The 14,143-nt window shown below is 42.4% G+C and overlaps 1 long non-coding RNA gene across 3 annotated transcripts; it reads left to right on the top strand.

The window, feature by feature from the left end:
• Positions 1 to 3,817: 3,817 nt before the first annotated feature.
• On the top strand, positions 3,818 to 13,084 carry LOC108647651. 3 transcript variants are annotated; one of them, XR_004222812.1, is made up of 3 exons: positions 3,818 to 4,348; positions 7,867 to 7,992; positions 8,900 to 11,777. It is a non-coding gene; the product is annotated as an uncharacterized LOC108647651 (long non-coding RNA). The 3 variants fall into 3 exon arrangements; XR_004222811.1 differs by lacking the exon at positions 7,867 to 7,992 and adding an exon at positions 12,279 to 13,084 and having other exon boundaries at positions 3,984 to 4,348; positions 8,900 to 9,327; XR_001924576.2 differs by lacking the exon at positions 7,867 to 7,992 and having other exon boundaries at positions 3,984 to 4,348.
• Positions 13,085 to 14,143: the final 1,059 nt, after the last annotated feature.

The following is a 14,143-nucleotide window of genomic DNA, read 5'->3' as shown; positions in this document are numbered from 1 at the left end:
ATTAATAAAGGGTGCCTGTCAAGCCAAGAGGCGTGCTTAATAGTATCGGTTATCATATGTTGGACTTCCTGTGGCCATAAAGTTTATTCATGGAGCAAAGCTTTTTTTTACCTAACATTGCTAAGGTGCATGTATGCCTACTGGTACCTTTGTGAATAGTGTTATGGAAATTCAAAACTGGAAGTCACTCAAGGTAGAAAGATGAAGTTTATTGAGGCTCTGTGGATTCTGAGCAAATGGTCAGAATGCAATGAAAAAAAAATCTTCATGGGCAATTGAATCTGTAAGTGAACTCTGCTATACAGATTCAGCCATTACGGGTATGTTGGATGTTTGGCCTACTATGTTATGAAGTTGCCCATTACTCCATTACAGTAGCATCAAAGCACATTCAGCTTTTCTTTTATTTTAAGCTTTGCACTTATACTTATGCTCGCATTGAGCCCTAGAGCCTGAAACCTCAGTATGCACTAAGCAGGTAAGTATGTATATCAGGGATCCCCAACCTTTTATACCCGTGAGCCACATACAAATGGAAAAGGTTTTGGCAAGCAACACAAGCATGGAAAATGTTCCTGGGGGAGCCAATGAGAGCAATAATTGGCTCTTTGATATCCCATATGTTGATTGGAAATCTACAGAAGGCTCTGTTTGGCAATTACACTGGGTTTTTATGCAATCATAGTTTGCCTTCTAAACCAGAAATTCAAAAATAAGCACCTACTTTGAGGCCACTGGGAGCAACATCTAAGGGGTTGGCGTGCAACATGTTACTCACGAGCCACTGGTTGGGGATCACTGATGTATATGTATGAACTGCTGGCTGCCAAACTATCAGATTAGCACACATCCATGTTATAATTGTTGGATTCATTTGGCCAGACTGGTAGAATTCCAGGTAAATATATTTATGTGTATGCAAGTTTGCTTGGGTGTGCTGGCCATTATTGCTTTGCTATTTTCCTAAAGTTAGAGAGCATCCGGACTTTCCTTTGCCAACCCATCCCCTCTGAGCTACTAAATCAGGGGGTTAGGTTACCTTTACATTGCAAGATGCCCCAAAAGTCTTGCATCAGTGCCTACAGTAGTGGTTCTGTCCCACACAAGTGCTGCCACATGTCTATCCCACAAGCAGTGTGCTGTTACCTGCAGCGCTATGGCTGCCCATAAAGCAGTGTGTTAGTGCCTGCAGCAGTATGTCTGTCCCACAAGCAGTGTGTAATTACCCCGATTAGTGTCTCTCTCTCACAGAGTACTATTGCCTCCAGGAGTGGATTTGTCCCACACAAGGTTCCTCGTTGCCACACAATCAGTGTGTTATTGCCTGCAGCACTACAACAGCTCTCTGGCAATTTGCATAACCACCGTGCACTTTTATTTTCATTATTATTAGCAGTACAGGTATGGGATTCATTATCTGAAAACCTGTTACCCAGAAAGCTCTGAATTACGGGATGGCCATCTCCCAAAGACTCAGTTTTAATCAAATAACTCAAAATGTTAAAAAGACATTTTCCTTTCTCTCTTTAAGAATAAAGCAGCGCCTTGTACTGCATCCCAACTAAAATGTAATTAATTGGAGGCAAAACAATCTCATTGGGTTTATTTAATGTTTATATGATATTTTTTAGTAGTCTTATAGTATGAAGATCCAAATTAAATAACCCCTTATTCAGAAAACTCCAGGTCCCATACCTGTATTTATAAATCTCCAATATATTCCACAGTGCTGTAAAACAGCAGACATCCAACATATAGATAACATACAAATACTAAGTAAGTCTTACATAAGGTAAAGACAGACAGCATTTCACCTGCCTAGCTGGTAAAGTACTGGCCAGAGCAATATATTGGCAATATATTTGCTGGTAAATTTGTAATACCTTGTCCTCCACCCTCAGCCTACCTCCTCTCCCAGCCAGCTCCCTTTCTAGCCCACCCTCAAACTATTTCCACTTAAATTCGGTCTACTGACTGCTCCGCCCTGACATCAGGGACCTGCCCCCTGTTGACCCACTCCCCTGCCCTGGCAAGTAAGAAGCATGAAAGGTAAGTGCCTACTGGGTAAGCTTTTTAGGGCTGGGCCATCTTTACCTCTTCTATTGGTTATTGGTTGTTCTTGTGTGTAATCTTGTAAATTTAATTTATACACTCATGTATTGTACTGCACTGCAGAATACGCTGGCACTTTATAAATATGCGATAAATCTTCTGTTTCCTGAAAACTTTTCGATGGCACCAGGAAGGGTTCAGAAAAAGACAAACGAATGAAACTAATGAATGAAGCAATGAATATATTGGAGTTGTTTAGTTTGGAAATGGGAGGCTTTCCTTATAATCTCATTATGAAATCATTAAACCTGCTCACAGATTTGTCAGTACATGGGACAGAATGCCATCGTTGCCAGGCAGAAGTAGCCAGCAAAATGGCGTGTGTGGATGAACTCTAGAAGCGCCCCTACTAGGGTCTTTTATTCCCAGTGGGGGTATCTTACATCTTTCTTCACCCATCGTGCATATTGAGGAAAGTTTCATGAAACAATTCTTGGGCCCCCACTGACCCCTTATTAATTTAAGGTGGATCACATGCTGATAAAAAATATACTGAATCCACAATTTAGGGGTTTGGCCAAACCCCTCCATTTTTTTTAGGTTTGACTGAATAATAAGGGTAGTGGCACACTGGGTGTTTTGTCCAATGCAGCCATCCAGCAGAAAACAGTGCCAGTCTGCTGCAGCTGCCCAATGAACATTATTACATTATTTAATGGAAAGCACTCTGGCTGCAACCACAGAAGATGTGTCTCCTCTTCACTGCCTTTAGGTCGACTAAAAATTTTCCATCAGGATCGATAATCCTCAATCCACCACAAAACTCTGGTCCTTCAACCCAAACAGAACAATGCAAAGGTGACCATATACGTGCATGGCCTCTTGTATTGTATCTAGAGTTGCCACCTTTAATGAAGTTAAAAACTGGTGGGGGTGGACCAATAGTGCATGGGGGCAGGCTGATGATGCGGAGGGGGCGAGGCAATTACATGGAGGGGTGGACAAGGACCTGAAAGGGCAGGATTGTGCAGACAGAAGGGGCAAAAAAGGTAAATTTACACAGGAATTGAGGGGGCCAGGGGAGGTAGGAGAGGGTATTACAAGTTTAACAGCTAGTACATTGCCAGTAATGCCGCGCTTTGGCTAGGTTGTTAAAATACTTGCCCGGTGGCATTCCTAATGGTATCCAGCTGGCCCATGGCTGACTAGTCAGACACTGTGCAGGTTTAGCCTGTGCGTGGCCACCTTTAGGCCTACAGAGAGACCTGCACCAGTCTGCTATGTGATTATTGAGCTGGCATGTTAATGTGCTATATTCCACATGCAGAACATGTCGTGCACAGGGCTTAAAGACGAAATTAATTTACCTCTTAATTCATATTTAATTAGCTGTTAATTAATTGCTTAGGAGAAATGTAGGTACATGTACTTGTTCTAAATTCCATTCAGGCTTCTCAAGGTGTCTCCAAGAGTAATTCATGAAAATATTAAGTCACCAGGCATGAATATGCATGCTATTAATGTCATGCTAAATAAATCCTCTGCTTGAGCATTTTATTAAACATTAGTTACAACCCACAAGGGCCTCCTTTGTTATAAAGTTGCTGTACAATCCTGCATGTACAACTACCCACCCCTGACCTGCTTGAGATTACCCTATACATCGAGTCTCCATGGAAACTTAACGGCAAAAAATACCCAAGTTCAACCTTGGCTTTGCTTATGGGCCAATCTCCCTTAGTAAGGTGGTGCCAGAGGATAAATAGATCGGGATTAGGAGTGATGCCAAGTTCTGCAGTAATAGTAAAAGAACATAAAGATTATTACTTCTTAGGGTCCCTCCAACATTTGTCACAAAATACAGGGAGTAGGATGCTACAAAAATATAAAAATATTTTTCATGACTCTTTGGTCTAGAGGGCTTCACTGTTAACATAGGGGGTGCCTTTTCTCTCCAGAAGGTGACTTGGTGGTACCCCAAGGAAATCAATGGGCTTCAGCAGTTTAGAGTTGATTTTCAGCATCTGGATTTTGCCCCCACCCTGTTGAGCAAAGAAGAAGTAGGAGAAAAAAAGAGAAAATAAACTGTGTTTCCCACAAACCCATCTTGCAGCATAAGCCAATCACTGGGCCAAGAACAAACAACCCCTGGGGATGAGGAATTCTTCCATCTCCAAAAATGAGGAGCTGCTCCACTTGTGCCCTCCCTCTGCCCTGAATGGCTCCTGACCTGCAGCGGCTGCACCCTTCTTAGTGCCGACTCACTCAGGAGAGAATGTAGATCCTCTGTCTCCAGGTGAGTGGGGAGCAGAGTTCCATTCATGTTCTATGTTCACTGCAAGCCCAGATACTGGATATATTATGACTGGGAAATGTTTCTCATGAGATTTTTTTGTTTCATTTTAATTTTTATATTTTTTGAACCACTGGAATTGTTAAAGGTTTGGCCTGATTTTATTTATTATTGGAAGGACAATTTTTAAATATCTCTTTTGTAAGAGGTATACTTATATTTGTACAGGTTTCTGTGATGATGATAATTACAATTATTATTGTAATTGTTATTATTACTTATAAAACAAAACAAAACAATGAGCCTGGGCTGTGTTTGCACCCATTGGCTTCCCCCAAAAGCCAAGAATGACTGCAGTGGCTCTGTCTCTTCTCTGCACTCACAGTCTCAGTGGTCAGTATTCTGTTCTTTTGTGCACTGAGGGAGGGGGGTGACAGTGTGATTTACAGAGAAAAATACACATTTTCTCCCAAAAGTCTGCAAAAAATTATATATTTTGGTATAAAGGTTTTTTTTAAAAAAATTTTTTACCATTTTTCATTACAGAGAAACTTCAACTTTAAGTTTTCCTGCATTTTACACTGTTTTTTGTGGTCCCAGCAACATATAATCTATAATGCTGATTTTACATTTTCCCTGATTTTAGACCATTTTTTCTGGTCCCCTGAATGGGGGTTCTATTGTATATAGATGGACTGTTGACCTCTCAAGAAAAATGAATGCAAAAAATTGTTGGCTGCAGCAGTCCCAATGAACAGAATGAGTCATTTGTTGCTCTTATTATGAGCTGCTGCCACCTACTGACCAGTATAAACAGTGCAGCTAAAGTAAGAACCTAGCAGAGAGCGTAAGAAAAAATATTAATTCCTATTGATAGATTTCTGGGGCACACACTGACACATTACAAGTCTTTATGTTTTGCAGAATAACAAGGTTACAAATGAAACCGAACCAACAAATAATATTTTTTTCTTTATGTTAAAGGGATTCGGTCGTGATTTTTATGGTGAACATTACACTGTGTACATTGCAAATAATTCATTCTACCATTTAAAATTTTACTTTTGAACCAAAAAATTTATGGATTTTTTTAGCTGTAATATTGGTGTGTAGGTGCCACCTCTGGTCATTGTGCCTGAGTCTGAGCTTTCAAAAAGAGCCAGCTCTTGCCAATGGAACTGCTTTCAGATAAGCTATTGTTTTTCCTACTCAGTGTTATTTCCCAAGTCAGGTGGGACTTGGCTGTCTCCTATTTTTTCTGCTAGGTGCTATTCTCATATCTACCACTAGGTGGGTAGATGAGAGCATTTTTATTTTATCAATGCAGACATTACAATTTGATATAAAAGCGGAAACCTTTTCTAGGCTTCAGGAAACTTATAGTGCACCTACCAACAGAGGTGCTGGCTAATAGAGCCCACACTGGTTGAGGGAAACAACAGTTTTTAAAAAAAAAAATACAGTCTCCCCTTCTTGCTCCTTATGCACATGTGCCTGATGTAGGAGTGGTGGGTGGGATTCACCCATCTACATCACACACGGCACTGGGAGTTCCTTCCTGGTGCAGGAAGCCTAGCGATGGCGGGGGATAATTTTTTCCAAAAGAGCTATTGTTTCCCCCAACTGGAGTGCAGGCTCTATTAGCCCATACGTTTGGTGGGGGAAACAATTTGAGGATGATAGGTACTCCTCACTGTATTTAATATATTTAGGGATAAAGCTTCCACTGATATATCCTATATATCCTATACCTATACTATACAAGATCATTCAGGCTAATGGCTCAAGGGGCAGTTTTCCACACTTACATAGTTACATAGGGTTGAAAAAAGACCATTGTCCATCAAGTTCAACCCATCCGAGTAAACCCAGCACACAACCTATACTAACCAATCTATACACTCACATACATAAACTATATATATACAACCAGTAATACTAACTGTAGATATTAGTATCACAATAGCCCTGGATATTCTGCTTGTTCAAAAACTCATCCAGGCCCCTCTTAAAGGCATTAACAGAGTCTGCCATTACCCCATCACTAGGAAGGGCATTCCCCAACCTCACTGCCCTCACCGTGAGGAACCACCTACGCTGCTTCAAATGGAAGCTCTGTTCCTCTAATCTAAAGGGGGGGCCTCTGGTGCGCTTGTGCGCTGTGCGATTGTTTTTATGGGAAAAAAGAACATCCCCCAACTGCCTATAATCCCCTCTAATGTACTTGTACAGAGTAATCATGTCCCCTCGCAAGCGCCTCTTTTCCAGAGAAAACAACCCCAACCTCGACAGTCTAACCTCATAGCTTAAATCTTCCATCCCCTTTACCAGTTTAGTTGCAGTCTCTGCACTCTCTCCAGCTCATTAATATCCTTCTTAAGGACTGGAGCCCAAAACTGCACTGCATACTCAAGGTGAGGCCTTACCAGGGACCTATAAAGAGGCAAAATTATGTTCTCATCCCTTGAGTCAATGCCCTTTTTTATACAAGACAGCCCTTTATTTGCTGTAGTAGCCACAGAATGACACTGCCTGGAATTGGACAACTTGTGATCTACAAAAACCCCTAGATCCTTCTCCATTAAGGAAACCCCCAACACACTACCATTCATTTTAAAACCCCCAACACACTTCCTATTGTAAATAACTTTTTACTAGCACCAATGCTAAGGAATTTTCAAGAGATTCGTAGCCACCGTCCTAAACTGAATGGGAGGCAGTATTTTGCCCATTTCCCCATGGGATGGTTTCTCTACCAGCAGTGCTATCAGCCTAAAGCAGAGTAGTGACAGCAGCACAGACATATGGAAGCACTATCAGTTCAGGCATCTGAATCCATTAGCAGAGGTGACACAGAACTACAAGCTTGATACCTGCACATTGTTCTGCTGATTGGTGAGAAAGAAAGGAGGGGTGATATCAACGCGCAGCAGAAATGAGAGACTGAAGTTTATCAGAGCACAAGTCACATGGCTGGAGGCACTTAGGAAACTAAGAACATTCCTAGCCCCATGTAAAATTTTAAATTAAATATTGAAAAAATCTCTTTGCTCTTTTGAAAAATTAATTTCAGTGCAGAATTCTGCTGGAGCAGCTCTATTGACTGACACGTTGTGTGAAAAACAGACAGAATCCGTTCTTGACTGTCAGACCCTGCTCTAACTCTTAATAAGAGTTATTATGGTATATTAGGGTGTCAGTGTACCCCATATTCTGGGCAGCTTGCATTACACTGGTTAAACGCAAAGACCTCTGCCTCCTGTTCCCAAGTGTTGCAAATTTAGATAGATTTGGGTACAAGAACTTATTGGAGCCTTTTTGCAAGAAAAACAAACTCTGTACAAGCACCACAATTTTTTATGTTTTCCTTTTACAGCAAGGAGCCGCTTTATTTTTTTCATTCTGTTCGAAAATCATGTTATTAAATAGCCTTGCAATAGTGCAACACACCACTAGGTGTCAGCAATACAAGTGTTGTTTAAAAAGGTGAAAAATGAATGCACAAATAGTTTTATTTGCAGATATTGAATGTACAGTGACAACAACCTGGAGGTTTTATTTTCTGGGTGCATCTTGACCCCCACTATGCCAGTTACACCCGTGCCCACAACCCCAATCCTGCTCCCTGCTATGGCAGAATCTGCCAGGTACTGAAGATATTCAAGTGCGTTTTTCATGCTTTTTTGTAGTTGGGGGTTAGCTTTAATTCAGATGAGGGTGCAGAATTGTGTGACTCCTCAAGAACTGACATATCTGGACACTTTACAAGGTGGTATATTGGACTATAAAATGCAAGTTCTTTAACCAACTGATATCTTGATGTAGTGTTTCCAGTTGTTCAGTTTCCCACAAGGTGTCAGTAATGATGTTTAATGAATGATCCCCAGTGCTTGTATCAGGAATGTACAGTCAGCTGGGTTCATCAGGGGGTGATTTACCAACATAGATACTAAAATACACAAGTGCAATGGTCAAAGCAACCAATCTAGCAATTAGTTTTAATCAGTGTACTACGAGATGGAAGCAGATATCTTATGGGTTGGTGGCTATTGACAAGAATACTTGTGTTCTTTAGTACTTATGTTAGTAAATAAGCCCTCTGGTCTGTGGAGTGCTTAGCCACAGGGAACGCCTGGCCCATTGCTGTAACGTTCCTGAGACAATAAATCTCACATGACAACAGGCTGGGATGCACTGTGCCTGTTCCATGCACAGAATCCATGGCTATAATATACCTGTATATGTATGTTTGTACTGTGCTACAATGAACATTTTAGGGCTCATTTATAAGCATTGGGCACATTTGCACATGGGCAGTAACCCATAGCAACTAATCAGGCAGCTGCGGGTTGAACAATAAATGCAAACATTTGGTTGGTTGCCATGGGTACTGCCCAGGGACAAATTTGCCCAGTGTTTATAAATGAGCCCATGTTTGTGCTCCCATCCTATTAGGCAGGTCTATCATGATGTCAGGGCTGGGGGAGGAGAAGCTAATTAATAGGATTGCGGAATGACTGTTAAATGAATGCTTGTGCTCATTCTTTTGTATAGGTTCACACATGGAGCTTGAAGTGAATGTAGGATGAAAATGCTGAAGAAAAAAGCCACAGCACCTCCCCCCTCTCCCTATAACGAAGTACTGTGTGTGCCCTCCTGAAACCTTGTCTGCACCTTCATCATTTATCATTAAAATGCCCATCTGTGCCATGGGACTTGCTCCTCCTGCTTAAACCCAGACTTCCTGCTGATTCTATGAGCACACTGGGCTCCTGATCATGGTACACAGTCCTGTTTGTCTGACCCACTGTTTGGCTTTAGAGTTTTGCCTGATTTTAGCTGTTGCCTCCTGTCGCTAACGTGCCAACTCAGCCTGCTTTTTCAGAAGCCACCCTACTGTGCCCCTCTCTTACCATGTGACCTACAGTAACAGCCCAGTAGGGTTGCAGGGTAGGATATGGAGCAATACAGGGGAAAAAAAGGTAAGTTTGGGTTGGAATGGAGGGCAGGCCAGAGACTTATCTTGAGGCTGGTAAATTTGTAATATACTGGCCCCGCTCTTGGCAGGTGTTTTACCATCTAGGGCAGTAAAATACCGGCCGGTGGTGACACTACAGCCCAGTCACTTGCTCTTACAATTTCCACACATATTTTACTTAGCTAATTGCCTGGATAGAAGGGAAGGGGGGTGTTTGCAGGCAGAACCAGTATGGCTTGTGAATAACAGGGGCATGGCCAAGATGCACACAGTTTATAATACAACCATGTTGGTGTCTGTGCTTTGACCTAAACAATTCATGAAAAGTAAATGTTCTATTTCTTTCTAAATCACCTGAATGTGGAGTTGCCACTTTTGCCAGCGGGTATTGGACTGACCAGGCTGGTAAATTACTGCCCACACCCGATCCACCCATTTCCCACCCCTTACATTTTAGCCCCTACCCAAAATGATGTCACAACCCACACACAGCTCATACTGGGCCCACATAATGGTACGCTATTGGATGATGAGGGTACCAACCAATGGAGGCTAGGATGGAGGGAATTTATTTAAGTTTTACATTGCCCCAAACAGACACACACATTAGTCACATTCATATACGTACCAATGCTAATAGGCACACACTTACTCATATTCATTTAATAATTACAAACACATGTATGCACAGTATAAACAGTATATTCATACCTGGCATGGCGGGGAGTCCATGAGTACCAAGTGTAACCACGTGTAATCAGCTATCCATTCCTGGGGTTCTTTAAATGGCACCACTACCTCTCTGAGCGGCGTGCCCCTACAGAAACACATCTGCATAGGGAGCATATTTACTGAGGAAATGCAGCATTGCTGTATATACTGGGGTGACCAGATCACTTGAAAATTCAGGGATACATGGAGTTTTTAGACGTGTCCCTGAATTTCCAAGTGATCTGATCACCCCAGTATATAAGGAATCCATTGCTTAATTGCTGATGTTATTTCATGGCTCACACATTATTAATATGTTTTTAAGAGGTATGGCAGTGAAATCCATATATACAGTTTATTGGGCCCACAGAACAGATGGAAGTCTAGGCTGTTTACTTAAATGCTTTGGTCTTTTTCCAGGATTTTGCTAATGAGGTAATTTGCTAATTAATACTTGGCTGTATCCAGCATATATAGATAAGAAGTTGGTGTTCATATTGTGTATGCATTGCAGTGGCAAATAATTATTTTCCCCAGAAATCAAATGCCCGCAAGTGGCAGGATATTATTGTAGTGTGATGCTACGGGTGGGGGCCAAATTACACTTTTACTACTACAGAAGCCTGATGGGCAGAGGGAGATTTTTGTATTTGGGGAGCCCCTTTGCTGTTGGGGCTATAGGATGATATATGACTATAGGAGGGGTGAAAGGTGGACCCCAGAACATAAATGTGTTTGCCAGTCTGCGTGTCACCACTCCATTTACCTACAAAGGGACACTATTTATTTAATAGGATTAGGAGCATAGACAGGTGAACAGGGGCATCTTGACCACCACTGTTCTCCACCAGAGGGCAGCACTGGTCAGGGCACCCTATAAGCCAGTTTGGTACCTTCTTATTAAGTAAATCAGTATCAGTTCTAAGCCTTTATATGTTCCCAGTCTGCCTAGCAAATTCAGCATATGTTTTTCCCCACACAAAACAAGATTTCATGCAAGTGTAGCACCAAACACACGGCACATTACATCTGTTAATGAGAGTGACTGACGGTTCTGCTAAACTCCAACAGATCCAGCAGCCTGTCAGTAACGTGGGCAGTTACCTGGCACCTACTCCCATTGTTCCCTATAGATCTCTGCAGATTGAACTCTAAAGCGGCAAAATGTCTGCAAGGCTGGATGTTGGGAGAGTTGGTAAAGGGTGGGCTGCTCACTTAGCAGGAAGACTGGGTACAATATCTAGGGGTAAAAATTGGGTGATTGAGGTAGATCCACACTGCAACCCTCCAGCTATTGCTGAGAGCTGACGTTAAACAACAGAAAGAGACATAGAGGGTGAATAACAGATGTTATTGAAAATATTCTGTGTAATTTAATCAACATTGTCTCTTCAAGGGGACACCTGTTAGCCTTGGGATCAAGGGCAACTTACCTCTCAGCCCAAGCCTAGCAACTTCACTCAATAGTTTGGCTAGTTAAGCTGTAACTCTATGCTGGCTGCTATTGGAAAATGGAACAACTTAACTCTGACTTAGGGTGGGGGCTCAACTGCAGCTCACTATCTGCCTGCTTAAAGGACAATGGAAGTCAAATTATCTAGGGCAGCCGCCTATGACACCAGTTGAACACTCCGCGGGAGTCCTGATGCTGCTGAACCTGACAGCGCCAACATCTATGCAGACTGGGACAGAGGAAGAGCACAGTTCCAGACCAAACATACACATAATGACCTCCTTGCAATGCATAACCCAAAGGAGGCCCAAAAGCAAACACAAGCAGTCAAGGGAATACAAGGAATAGTCCCTGTTCTGCAATTAGTGGTGCAATCGGTTGAAATCGGGCACAGGAGAAGCAGCAGTCCATGCAGGATTACAAGCTACAGGGACATTGCTTCTGGGTGACTCTCCTGCTGTGGGTGTCCATACAGGGGCGCAAACTTGTTGTGAGGCAGGATCTGGGTGATGTGCATGCACATACCCACAGCATGTCCTGGGTAGAAGCAATTGCTCAGCATGCTCATGTGTGAGCTCTGTATGGCCCTCAGTATCAGGAGGAGGCAATCAGTTGCAGATCCAGAAAATACATGAGGGGGGTGGGCTGCAATGAGTAAATACATATAGTATACATATATACATAGTCCGATCATGTATGATACATATTTCATTGTACTATGTTGCTACGGTGATCATTTTTGTTAAATACATCTTTCTGTATAATGGATTTGTTTTTGTCTTTTCCTGCAGACTGGCATTGCACACGTCCCAATGAATGGGCACAGAGCCTCTGGGACAATCTCACCCCCTTGGAAACATCAGTTGGAATTTCCATCCATCAGTCACAACTAACAGCCTATAGCATAATTAAAGAAACCGATAATCTTGTTGGCAATAATGACTAATATATGGCGCTGGTTTTACTTTGGGCTAAAAATTAACACTATCTTTTAAACTGGCCCCTTGATTAGAGCCCTCCATATTTCTCCAATGGTCCCTGTCTGTGGTTCAAAGGAGGGGTGGGCGTGTCCTAACTGTCCCAGCCAGAAGCGCAACAGGAGAGGGATAGCCAATCACAGCCATGCAATCACACAAGCAAAGACAGGCTTTAGTTCCCGATCAGGTCAGCCTAGCTGCTGATTGGTTCCTATCCTGCAGTGCAATGTGCTGAGTGCTGCCTTCCCCTCTGAACAGCCTGGGAAGGGAGGCAGCAGCAAGTGGGACAGATGGGTTTTGGGGGGAAATTTCAATAAATCAACCCAAAACACAACCTTTTTCAGGACAGTCCTTATATATATTTAGAGAAGTATAATGCACTGGCGTATTGTTATTTTTCACGCAATATGTTCCCTTTAAATGGATTTAGATAACAGCAGTGGGGGGATGGGGTCACGCAGTTTTTTTTGTTTTAGCTTTTTCATTTTTTTTAAGTTTAGACCCTATCTTAATTTGGCCATACAGGTGAAGATATGCTCGCCTGGCGACGGGTGGGAGATATCGGGGGAATTTAGGCTAATTCGGTTGTTTGGGCCTGGGGCCAAACGATCGAATTAGAGCGATGGGTATAGGCGCAGTCGGTTTGGGGACCGCATCAACGAGCTGATGCGGTCCCCGATCCAACTGAATTTTTTAACCTGCCTGATCGATATCTGGGTGATTTCAGGCCAGATATAGGTCAGGCAGGCCAGTTGTTGTTGCCTCTGCACAGGCCGATAAGCTGCCGAATCGGTCCAAGGGACCCATATCAGCAGCTACAATCGGCCCGTGTATGGGGACCTTTACCCAGGGGAACAAACCTTGTGATTCTGTTCAATGGGAAGGCCTAGCATTTTGGCAGAATAGGGGTTTTCTTTTCTCTTAAGGTGCAAAGAGCAAATTGGCTGGGGCAAAGTGCAAAAACAGGGCACATTGCCCCAATTTTTAAACAGGTCCTCTAGTCTTATAAGTATATTCAGAATTGTGACACAAAATTAATTACAACTTCAGTATTGTTACAAAAATACATGTTTATGCATTGGCTACCACCCAAGACTTCCACTGAAGCTATTAGGCAGCTTTATTGCATTAGTCTGGCTTCATTCACCCATCCACCCTACAGAGAAGCAATATATCACATAAAGCATAAGCACCTTTAGTTGTATGTATATATAGCCCCAACTTCATTCTTTCCAATAGCCGTACCCTCTTCATCAGTGCTAGAAAAAATCTTTCCTGTCCACCATGAGCAAAACATCATAACATCTGCCTTTATATAACAATAATGCTTTCTGCTCCCGGGTATTTACATCAAGGACAAGTGGTATCATACACCTTAGATAAAATGCACTCAGTGCCTGCAACTGATGTCACGCTTTATAAATAGCAGTATTGTTGGCTGCTCATTGGAAAGCAGGTGCAGGGGCATTTGTGCTCTCTCTCTCTATATATATATAAATTTATCTCACATCCCCTATGGAAGGATATATACCCAGCAGGAGCCTGCACGCCTCCCACGGCACTCTATTATCTGCCATGGCTGCTAGAGGTCTAATCCAATTATAGGGAATTGATTTTACCTGACGTAAAAGCAGGAAAGTCAAATGGGTGGCTTTTTTTATAGCATGAATGAAGTATGG

This window comes from Xenopus tropicalis, chromosome 5, assembly GCF_000004195.4.
Source record: "Xenopus tropicalis strain Nigerian chromosome 5, UCB_Xtro_10.0, whole genome shotgun sequence".
Lineage (NCBI taxonomy): Eukaryota > Metazoa > Chordata > Amphibia > Anura > Pipidae > Xenopus > Xenopus tropicalis.
The sequence above is the reverse complement of the archived record's forward strand: the minus strand, read 5'-3'. Positions and strand labels throughout refer to the sequence as shown.